This window comes from Pleurodeles waltl, unplaced genomic scaffold, assembly GCF_031143425.1.
Source record: "Pleurodeles waltl isolate 20211129_DDA unplaced genomic scaffold, aPleWal1.hap1.20221129 scaffold_121, whole genome shotgun sequence".
In the NCBI taxonomy this organism is placed as follows: domain Eukaryota; kingdom Metazoa; phylum Chordata; class Amphibia; order Caudata; family Salamandridae; genus Pleurodeles; species Pleurodeles waltl.
The window spans coordinates 956365-968854 of NW_027149827.1; positions in this window are offsets into that span (position 1 = coordinate 956365).

The following is a 12490-nucleotide window of genomic DNA, read 5'->3' on the forward strand; positions in this document are numbered from 1 at the left end:
TGCAGTAGAAGGTCGGGGCAGTGCAGTGCACATTCATTTTCCCTGTGTCTTTTGGTGGATTTGGTTTATAAGAAGGACTTCTCAGTCCGTGGCAATCTTCAAGCTTTCTCTGGTCAGTTGGAAAAAGTTGGAAAATTGTCAGATAGGGTAAATAGAAAGAGGTGCTGTGTAAAGATGAGGCCTACTAGCTGCACGAGAATTTGGTCATAGAGCATTGTAGCATTCAGTCTGATTAAGTATATAGTAGCAATCAAGATCTTGTGCCCTGGTCACCAAACAAATATGGCACTCTTTGCAAGAGAACTGCTCTCCTTCATGTGATAATTTGAATGCATTTGAATTATTGTTTATTCCACTACTTAAAATGTTTCAATATTAACAGTTGTACAACACAGTTTTCCATTAATCTGTCTAAAATATTATTAAAAACCGATTTATCAGATCTTGTCCCATTAGGAAAAAAACTAGTTTGAGGTATTTCCTCCATGGTTCAGGAAATTCAGAACATCGTACAAAGTAGACAAATGTTTGATTCTCTCCTCATTTAGGTCTCAGAGCTAGTGTTCGTTTCTTGTCTGCTTAACATCATGCACCCTCAGATTGCAATAGTGGAATATTAAGTAACTTAAGCCTAAAAATGTTTTTTTCCCTTTCTGAATTAATGTGGGATTCTATTAAGATTGTTTTTTCACAGCATATGTGCTTTGCAGATATTTTGTGTTCTCTTAATTAGGTGATTGTTCCAGATGAACCAAGAAATGTTTTGTTTTATTTGTTTTCTTTATTAATACTTTGCTATATTAATAACTTGCTTTTGTAACACAGACATAAAGGTGTAGGATATGCAGGACAGATTCTGACAGTGCCTGTGTAGTATTCTGGATGGAGAGTATCAGACAAATAATTCCTACGTAGTTAAGGTTGTGAGACATTCACTAACTTTTCATAGAATGGTGGTGCATACAACTTAGAACGATATGTAGCGTTCCAAAACCTAAATGAATGAGACTGTTTACATGGGTATATGGTTGTCGATCCTCTTGAAAATCCGACAATAATCAAAGACAATGGAAATGTGGCATGGCTAAACTCAAAAAGCAACCTGAACAACAATACCTAGAGGGAATATGCTTTAGGTATTGTTGTCCCCCCATGTAGTAAACTGGGCTGTTCAAAAGATCCACTCTCAGGAAGTGTTTTAGATGTTCATTACAAGACCTGTCAAAGCGCAAATATGTAAAAATGGCTGCAGTCCCCCAGCAGGATGTTTTTGGGGACAGGCACTGTTGTAATTGGCAGACCCTCCCTTAAGTTATCAAGAACCTTCATTATGGTTCAATGGGGAGTTACCATGCATAGGAGAGCTAGTTAGAACGGGTCTATCAAGACTTCCGGGATCCACATGGGCAGCGTTAATGGAATAAACACCACACTCAAGCATAAACATTTTAATGCACATCAAATATGAGGTATTGCTGAAACTAGTGAATGTATATAGACAACCCAGACCGTATGTATTACAGGTGGCAAGGACCAAGATTGGGGCTCTAGTAGTCAGGCGTGGACCTCCTATACAGGCTACAAATCCAAAGCAGTAACCGGCAAAGTGCCCACAAAACGTGACAAAGTACCATTTTGTATTGTTCATGGAACTAATTAGTTAGAGGTTGGCTTTTATCATTCAGTGCCAATAAAACAATCATAGAATATTGATTGCACCTTCCCCAGGGAATAGTACTACTTATTGAAGAAAGAGGTACATTGTATGAAGCTGGCTCTCTTTATAGTGCACTTAAATGAAGTACACTGTGCAGAGAGTCCAGTGGATACCCAGTTGGTATTGCAAAGACAGAAGTAGATATGATTAATGCTCTATTTTGTGGTTGCGTCGGTGAGTGTTTATCAGAGGGTAGTGCTAAGCATTTGTTGTAGTCACAGAGGTAATAAATGAGACACATACTCAATGAATAAATCCAAGACAAATTTAGAAAAATAATTCTTTTTTATATATGTTTTGCACCCAAGAACTTCGTAATCAAGTAGACTTATCAGCATAAATAATTTGCAGTTTCAAAAATATACACAGCACAATTTTCAGAGTTCTCCCAATGTTATCCTATGGAGGAAAAGCAATATTCAGCAAACACATGGTTAACAACGACTTACAAAGCCGATCTCAGGCAGTTAAAGAACGTTCTAGGCACTGATCAGAACCACACTAATGGGTCACACAGGGCGTCACTAGGGCAGCCGCATGCAGAGGTGCAGTGTAGGATTGGATGCCCAAAGGTTTCCTATGGGAGTTTCACCCCATGACAAACAGGTAGCAGGCTCTGGCTGGGAAGCCAGTAGGGGACAACAAGCAGGTAGGTAATGGACTTGGGGTGCTCAGGGACGTAGGTGCACATCTGGCCCTCTTCTCCTGTGCCCATGGGTGACAGATGCAAGTGGTATCTTTATGCATTGAGTTTTTATGTCCAGGAGCACTCACCTTCAAGGGGTCCTGTGTGTTGAGGCTACAGGCATCGCTGTGGAGTCCAGCAGGGATAGACCCAGGGTTTACTTAAGCTCTTAGGAGCAAGGGGACGTCATTGGCCCCCATAACACACCTCAACTGGGGTCAGAGGTCACAGGTGCAATGATTGCTGGAGCTGACGGATTTTCTTTCTCCACAAGCATGTGGGAGAGGGGGCCTGCGTTGAGAGACTGCAGGCGTCTCAGGAGAGTCAAAGATGGGTGAGACCACACTGGACTTGTTCTCTTGGCAGCTGGGGACTGGTGTTAGCACTGTCAGTTGGCTTCACCTCAGGTCGTGGACGTTGGATGCAGTGGTCACTTCTGGTATCGGGTTTCTGGGGTCCACCAGCTGCAGAGTCTTTTTTGTTTTGTTTTTTGGAGTTTCTTGTTGCAGGGCAAGTCCAGTTCCCACTGGAGGCTTGAGTCAAGTTGGCTTCTAGTGCAGGATCCTTCAAGGTCAGCAGGCAGGCTGGAGTGGCTTGTTCCAGGACAGCTGCTTTTTCTTTTCCTCTTCTGTGGGTGCAACCCTTCTTTGTCTGGGTCTTCTTAGGCTGTCGAAATCTGAGTTCTAGTGTTCAGGGGTGCCACCTAAATACTCAATTTAGGGGTATTACTGGGGAGTGCCAGGAGGTAGCCAATGGGCTAACCACCTTTAGGCTGACTACACACTTCTTATGACCACTTCCTCTGGGAAGTGGCAAAACCCTAGTGGCCTAACTCCTTCCAAACAAGGTAGAGTCATTTAAAAAGTAGTTTCCACATCAGCTCGTCCACCTCAGGGGTTCGACTGGTATGAAGTTGGCACTCCTCCTAATTTAACTAATTTCCTATCTGTGCTGCTGCCAAATTTGGGGTCAGGATGGGGGGCTGGTCATCTCCACCATCTGGAGAGACCTGGGTTGCTTTACAAAGGCGGAAAGGCCTTTAAAGCTCCCCTCCCTGGGGAAAACGTTTTGGACATACTAGGCTAGTAGACATGGGTTACCAACCTACTTCGTGTTTTTGCCTGGCCAAGATGTCCAGCTAGGGGGATATTGTGGGTCAAAGTGAGGAGAAACTCTCTAAACTGCTGAGGCACTATCACCCTCCTAGTGGCACCAGGTGTGGGTCTCTGGCCTCAGTGAATAGGAGTAGGTCCTGTGGGAGCCACTGATATCTCCCTTTTCCTGACAAGCAGCTTGCGTTCTCAGGCCTTCAAGAGTGGGACAGGTCCTCTGTCCCTGGCGCAGATCCTCCCTAAAGCGTCCCCCTGGTCCTAGGAGCTCTGCCACGCAAGTCCTGAGCTGAGGTTCAATTCATTTGGGGCTGTCAGGTCTTATCCCTGAGAAGAGGGGACTTGTTCTGGTGTCTGGTTGGAAGCTGCCGTCCCAGACTTTTTGTCTTTCCTTTTAGTAGGCTGGACCATCATTCCAGACTCCAACTCTACTTTTTCACCCTCAGCCTTGCTTTGTGATCTTGTTTTTACTCAGATCCGTTCAGGGATACTCAGCATAGCTGCATGGGTTTTTATTTCTATCTCAGCCCAGATCATTTCCTAGCAGACAGTGCACATGTATAGCAGGAGATATCACCATCTTATTCCGGCCAGAACCCCGTCTTATTCCCAGGATACCATTGCCGTAGGATGTACCTTAGCCTGATTATCAGCATTAAGGACTTTGTATGTCTTACCAGTCAGATACTGTTCAGTGGACACAAGTTGCTCAGTCACAATGGAGACACTGGCACCAGTGTCTCTCGGTGCTTCAACTTGGTTGATATGAGGCTGTTGTCTGAATCTCTATAGATTCTTGGGCCAGACGGCCACGGCAGCTACATCCATCCCACCCTCTGAGACTAAGGTTGCCTCAGTAAGCTCATTGACATGGGCAGGGCCAACTTGGAATCCCATCTGGAGACTTAACACTGCAATTACTGCAGGTGCACTACAAGCATTATTTTTGTTTGAACAGTTAAGATCTCCAATTTGGTGTTCATTGGTTTGGCAGGTATGACACCAAGCCTTTCTATGATCCCAGTTATTACCCTTGTACCTGCCTTTGGGCTGGGTAAAGACTTGTGACCCACCCTCCTGTGTAGGTTTTTGGGGGCCTTCAGAAGACTCCTTTTTTTGGTTACCCTCTTTTCCTCGTGGGAACTGTTTGGCCTTCTTTTTGTTGTATTCCCCCACCAGTGGAAGTTTTGTTCACCCTTGGTTTGACCCAGTGGTCTACCTTCTTGCCCAATTCTTGAAGAGAAAGTGAACCTAGGCCTACCAGGTACTGATTTCGCTTTTCCTGCACGCAATTACTCAACAGATGTTCAGTCATCAATACATTGTAAAGCCCCTCATAATCATGCACATTGTTACCTTCTAACCAGCCACCTAGTGTCTGTACTGAAAAGACTACAGGGCTGACTGAGTTTTTTAGAGTTTACCTGAAGTTAGTTCTGTACTCTTCAGGAGTAAGCCCAAGGCCCTCAAGCGGGGTGTTCTTCTGAGGTCATAGGATTGAACATCTGCCTCATTCAGTGTCAAGAGTCTATCCCTGCATTTTTCTGAGAACATTTCCCAAAGGAGAGAGCCCCAGTGTTTGCTAAGCTTTTAGGAAACACTGGCCCTGTCAAAGGCTGTGAAACACTTGGTGATATCATCATCATCCTCATATTTGGGGACAATCCCTTTGGGTATTTTAGGGTTAGAGTGCCCTACACTGTCCCTAGTTATAACATTGCTGCCATTCTTCATGGATGTTAAACCCATTTCTGCTCTTTACCTTTTTTATGGCCGGTATCCTGTCTTCCAGGGCAATTCTTCAAGCCAATCTCTTCTAAATAATCTCATCCTCAGAGAGTTCTTCTCTGGGCCTTGAGCCGTCCTCACTAGAGGGATGTGCTCTAGGCATCTGAGGTTATATGTGGGGTGCAGGATCCTCTCAAGTATGGAGGGTCCAACTTACTCAATCTGCTGTGATCCTTAGGGTCATTGGCCCCATCAGATGGGTCTGATCATACTGTGGCAACAGGTCCTGGAGCTTTACTGTGGTAAGGTTTGAGCCTGTTTTAATTTTGTGCCCTTTGCAGAGGGTTTTTAACTGCTTATGGGAAAACTGGAAGTAAACCTCAAAAGTAAAGGGTAAAGATGAGCTACTTATGCACACCCTCTGAGGTACTCATTATAGTTCTGTAGTTGGGAACTTTTTGAGCTATGCCATAATCCGAACACAAATTTTACAGTCCTAACTAAAGTAAGTCTTTTAAGATTTTTAACTGTTATGCTGCTGGGAACTATCCAGGACCCTAACAGTTACGTTTAGGAATTTGGAAAAAAAAATACCCAATTCAAAAAAATTATCTAAAGGCAATGTTTGGATTTAATCATGTAGTCACTTATTGAACAAGTGGTATCAGCAGATGCTAAGTGGTAGACCACATCGCAGTTCCACCAATGCAGGAAGTTGGCTCTCTATATGGTGCACTAAGAAGTACACCCTGCAGAGAGGCCAGTGGATCCCCAATTAGTTTGCAGAAGAAAAAGTAGATAGGACTAATGCTCTATTTTGTAGTAGTGTGGGTGAGCAGTTAGGCTTATCAAAGGGTAGTGCTAAGCATTTGTTGTGATCAAAGAGCCACTAAATGAGACACAAACTGAAAGAATAAATCTGAGACCAATTTACAAAATAACACTTCTTTTTATATATACTTTAAACCCCAATACTTCGTTATAAGGTAAGTACATTTTTAAGCATAAATACTTTTCACTTGCAAAAATCGACACAGTGCAATTTCACTAGCTCTTCAATGTTAGCCCATTAAAGGAAAACACATTCAGCAAACAAGCACTTTACAACTACTCATAGGACCAATTGTGTAGACTTAAAGTGAGCACTGGGCAAGGTACCGGACCACACCAACAGGTCACTCCAGGCAGCACTAGGGCAGCCGAGTGTAGAGGTGTAGTATGGCGTCGAGTGACCAATGTATTTCAATGGGGATTGATCCCCTGGGATTTAGGCTGCAGGCTCTGACTGGGGTGCCAGTCGGGGCCAACCAACAGGTAGGTCGCAAACATGATGTGCTTAGGGACATAGGTGCATCTTTGGTCCTCTTTACTAGGGCTCAGGGTGTGATGGATGCAGGGGTGTTGTTTGGCGTCTGGTTTCCTTGACCAGGACGAATCACGGTTGGGAGGGTTCTGTGTTCTGATGCTGCAGGCTTCGTCATGAAGTCCAAGAGAGGTGAAGCCACAGTGGACGTCAGCTCAGAATAGCTGGAGGATGTTGTTCACACCAGGGGTCCACTTCAACTCGGGCCAGCGGCGACGGATGCAGTGGTTTCTTTTGAGATCAGGTGTCTCATCTCAGAGGCTGATGGAGAGGGGGCCTGGTTGCTGAGGCTACATTCAACTTCAGGAAGGGTGAAACCATGATGGTTTCAGGCCCTGGGCAGCTGGGGAACCTTGCTGGCACCAGAAGTCCACTCCCCCTAGGGTCGGTGACTTTGCGTGCAATGGTGTCTTCAGGAGTCCGGTCTTTGAGGTTCTGGGTGCTGCAGAGTCCTTTCCTTAGAGATGGTTGGAGAGCAGGTCCTCTGGTCACAGAAGACTTGTCTTCTTCAAAGGCAAGCAGTCCCCCCAGGTTTCTGATGGTTCAGCTACTGGACGGGCATCTTCTGGTGCCTAGTCCGTCGAAGAAAGGCCGGCAGTGTTGGTACCAGGTCAGCTGCTTCTTGTTCTCCTCTTCTCCGGGTGTATTTCTTCTTAGTTCTTTACTTAGGTCATCAGCTTATGAGTTCTGGGGTTCAGATGTGCCACCTAAAGGCTCAATTTAGGGGTGTTACAGGGAGTGCCAATGGGTTGCCCATCATTAGGGTGACTGCACCCTTTCTATTACCACTTCTGTTGGGAAGTTGGCATAACCCTGACCCCAGTGGTCTAATTCCTTCCAAACCATGATTGAGGAATTTAAAAACTGGTGCCCACTTCAGCTCACATACTTGGGTGGGGGTGACTGCCATAAAGTGGGCACACCCCCTAATCTCCCTAATTTTCCTGCCTTTCTGCCAAAAGCGGGGTCAGGACAAAAAAGGGGGGGGGGGGGGGGTTATCACCACCACTTGGAGAGACCTGGGTTGCATTACAAAGGCGGCTAGGCCTTTGAAGCTTCATGACCTGAAATGTCCATCCTGCCTGGAGAAGGTGTCCACGCCCCGCCCAGTGCAGGCTTTTGTCTGTGGAACCCAAGAGCCCTTAAGGGGTCAGAAACGTGGCTAAGGTGGGTAAACGGGTCACGACCAGTCAGTTAAAAAGCTAGTAGCTGGTAGATTTTTGGGAGGCACCTCTAAGGTGCCGTATGGGTGCATGTATTAGTGAATCAAGCACTTGCATCAGTGTGGGTTCACTGATACCAAACATCCCTATCTTCAGTGAAGCCATCATGTGGCTGTGGAACTCATAGTGACCAGTGTCCAGCACGTTTTTAAAATGGCTTCCTGGTCACTTACTATGTCTGAGAGTCGACAGATATGTAGCAGGGGCATGTGTGCTTCTGCAGATATGCCTTCATATGTAATATAATGCACCTTGCCTTAGGGCTGTAAGGCCTGCAATAGGGGTGACTTACATATATTACGTACAGTTTTAGGGTATATGACACACACACACACACTGTGCTCCATGTTGCAGTTTCACTTTTGTCTGCACCAAGACACGCAGCCTGCAATGGCAGCCTGCCACGTGCTTTTATGAGGGGTCCCTTTGGGTGGCACAATTCACGCTGCAGCCCTTAGGGACCCTCTTTAGTACCCCAGGCCCTAGGTACCTGAAGTACCATTTATTAGGGACTTACAGAGGAATCTAAAGGTTTTGCCATTTGGGGAAATGCAGTTTTAGTTGAAAGAGATCTGGCTTTGGGGACCTGGTTAGCAGGAATCCAGTGCAGTTTCAGTCAAAATTACATCAGAAGCTAGGCAAAAAGCGGGAACTAACCATGCTAAAAGGGTTGTTTTCCTACAACCACAATTAACACAAGTACACCTACTATTAGAGAGAAAGAATGACTTATACGGTTGGAGGTGTCAAAGAGCAAATAAACAGAAGCTCAATATAGGGGGGGCTCCCAAGAGACACGTAAAGCAAATCTCTTCAACTTTGGTAAACTACCTTGAAGACGATGGACGGCCGAATATGACAGCAAACTATAGGTCATTTTCCTTAAGGAGAAAGCACATTAATTTCATGTGGATAGGTTGAGTGGATATGTGCATATATACTTTCAGGTGGATCAGGGGCCTGGGATCTAGGAAATAAACCATTTTGAAGGGATGATATACAAAGTATATACAAGGTATTTGTTGACATCGCTTAGGTCCAAAATCGTTAGATGTCTTCTGTATCAAAAACAGGATGAAGTACATTCCCTTTCCCCATTTATCTTGATGAATTGCCATCACTCCTCTTTCTGCTACATCATCTTGTTCCCTAATAATACCTCCACCTCTTTGCTCCCTGAGCAGTACCTACAAATCTTCACCTCCCTGCATATCCATTTTCAAGGTGGCTGTTTCTTAAAGAAAAAAAAAATAACTCCAACAGAGCTTCCGGTGCTGGCCAGATGGGAATTGATGCTTGTTATTGGGGCAGAAAACGCATCAAGAAAAGAACCCAATATTTTCCATGGTGTGCCACAGCATATCAGACAGCTGCTGGTCCTGGATTATTTTTTATTTTTTTTACATTTCTGGGTCTGGACCATCTTTCCCTGAAGACTCTGAAAAACTGTGTACCTTCTCCTCTTCATCACAAGAGTTTGGCTTTTTAAAGAATTTCACACTGTTCTGTTATTAGAGGCATTGTCCACCCTGTGAGAATTTACTACAACGTGGTGAAGCAAGACTGAATTGCTCCCAGTGTGAGAGGAAGGGTTTGTTGCACAAAACTGGGTTATTTCTTTCTGTGTATCTGTGTGTGTGTGTGTGTGTGTGTGTGTGTGTGAGTTAAAAAAAAAAATATATATATATATATATATATATATATATATATATATATATATGTTCGATGGCATGTGTAGCTGCAGATACACATGCTGTGCACATTCCGCCATCTAGTGTTGGGCTCGGAGTGTTACAAGTTGTTTTTCTTCGCAGAAGTCTTTTTGAGTCACGAGATCGAGGGACTCCTCCCCTTTCGGCTCCATTGCGCATGGGCGTCGACTCCATCTTAGATTGTTTTCTTTCCGCCATCGGGTTCGGACGTGTTCCTTTTCGCTCCGCGTTTCGGTTCGGAAAGATAGTTAGAATCTCGGAAAATTCTACAGTATTGTTTGCGTTCGGTATCGGGTTAGTTACAACAGATCAACGCCGAATTTTGAAGAACTCCGGTGGCCCTTCGGGGTTTTTGATCCCCCGGCGGGGCCTGGTCGGCCCGACCACGTGCATCTTCAAGGCTAATGGAACGGACCCCATTCCGCTTCTGCCCCGAATGTCACAACAAGTATCCTTACACAGATCAGCATCTGGTCTGTAATTTGTGTTTGTCTCCCGAACACAAAGAGGATACCTGTGAGGCCTGTTGAACGTTTCGGTCGAGGAAGACATTAAGAGACCTAAGGGCGAGAAGACTACAAATGGCGTCGGCGCCGACAGGACAAAGACACTTGGAGGAGGAAGAAGAAACCTTCTCCATCGAGGATTCGGACTCGGACAAGGTCGATCCCGAAAAGACGCCAAAAACCGTGAGTAAGACGTCGACACACAAAACACACGGAAAGTCCAATAAAGCCCAGGGGACGCCACCGCCAGCAGGCCATGGCTTAACCCAGAAAGTAGGTGACCGACCATCGGCACCGAAAAAGGGCACGCATGTGTCGAAGGCATCCGACTCCGGTCGAGATATAGGCACAGAGCAGACGCGACCCCGAGAATGCAGGTCAGAGCAATTTCTGCACCGAGAGGGCGGCACCGAAGCAAGTCGGCATCGAGAGATCGGAACGCCGAAAACTAAAAAAGTGGCGTCGGAGCCGAAAAAGACTGCCAAAAAAGTTTCCATACCGAAACATCCGGCCTCGGAACCGAAATCAAGTTCCTACACAGAGGAACAGGGACTGTCCTCACAAATGCAAGGACATAGGTTCGGACAAGAACTAGAGTCAATGGAACCAGATTACACTCAAAGAAGGCTCCACATCCAAAAAGACACAGGGAAGATAAGTACTCTTCCCCCAATTTGGATGAAAAGAAGACTTGCCTTCCAAGAGAAAGACAAGCAGCCACAGGCAAAGGTGGCAAGACAAGTAACCCCGTCACCATCTCCACCACGTTCAACACAACCATCACCGATAGACACTCCACCACTGATGCAGTCTCCAACTCATACTGGAATGAGTCAGGATGATCCCGACGCATGGGATCTTTATGATGCGCCAGTATCAGATAACAGCCCAGACTGTTATCCAGCGAGACCGTCGCCACCTGAGGACAGTACAGCCTACACACAGGTGGTGTCAAGAGCTGCGGCGTTTCATAATGTCACCCTGCATGCAGAGCCTATTGAGGATGACTTTTTATTTAACACACTATCGTCCACACATAGCCAGTACCAGAGTCTCCCTATGATACTTGAAATGATAAAACACTCCAAACAGGTGTTTCAGGAGCCTGTGAAGGGCAGGGCCATAACTCCAAGGGTGGAGAAGAAATACAAGCCGCCACTAACAGACCCTGTATACATCACGCAGCAATTAACACCAGACTCTGTGGTAGTAGGGGCAGCTCGCAAAAGAGCGAACTCGCACACCTCAGGAGACGCACCACCTCCAGACAAGGAGAGTCGCAAATTTGACGCTGCGGGTAAAAGGGTTGCAGCACAAGCAGCCAACCAATGGCGCATTGCCAACTCACAGGCATTGCTGGCGAGATATGATAGGGCTCATTGGGACGAAATGCAACATTTCATTGAACACTTGCCCAAAGAGTTCCAAAAAAGGGCCCAACAAGTGGTGGAGGAAGGACAGAGCATCTCGAATAATCAAATACGCTCTGCAATGGATGCAGCGGATACAGCTGCTAGGACAGTAAATACAGCAGTGACCATAAGGAGCACGCATGGCTGCGTACATCAGGATTCAAGCCGGAAATACAACAAGCTGTGCTGAATATGCCATTTAACGGACAGCAGTTGTTTGGGCCGGAGGTGGACACTGCCATAGAAAAACTTAAAAAAGACACAGATACGGCCAAAGCCATGGGCGCACTCCACTCCCCACAAAGTAGAGGCACATTTCGAAAATCACAGTTTCGAGGGGGATTTCGAGGACAAAGCACGGAACCCACAACCTCACAAACAAGGCCCACTTATCAGAGCCAATATCAGCGGGGAAGTTTTCGGGGGCACTATAGAGGGTGACAGTTCCCAAAAAGTAGAGGGAATTTCCAAAGTCCCAAAACTCCACAGAACAAGCAGTGACTTCGACGTCACAAATCCCCAGCACATAACACCAGTTGGGGGGAGACTAACCAAGTTCTACAAACAATGGGAGGAGATAACAACAGACACTTGGGTCCTAGCAATTATCCAGCATGGTTATTGCATAGAATTTCTAAAATTCCCTTCAAATGTCCCACCGAAAACACACAATATGACAAAACAACACATGGATCTTCTACAACTGGAGGTCCAAGCGTTGTTACAAAAACATGCACTAGAACTGGTACCAATTCATCAGAGAGGAACAGGAGTTTACTCGCTGACCTTTCTCATACTCAAAAAAGACAAAACTCTAAGACCTATATTAGATCTCAGAACATTAAATATCTACATCAAATCAGATCACTTTCACATGGTGACACTGCAGGACGTAATCCCATTGCTCAAACAACACGACTACATGACAACACTAGACCTAAAGGATGCATACTTCCATATACCGATACATCCTTCACACAGAAAGTACTTAAGGTTTGTATTCCAAGGAGTACATTACCAATTCAAAGTGTTGCC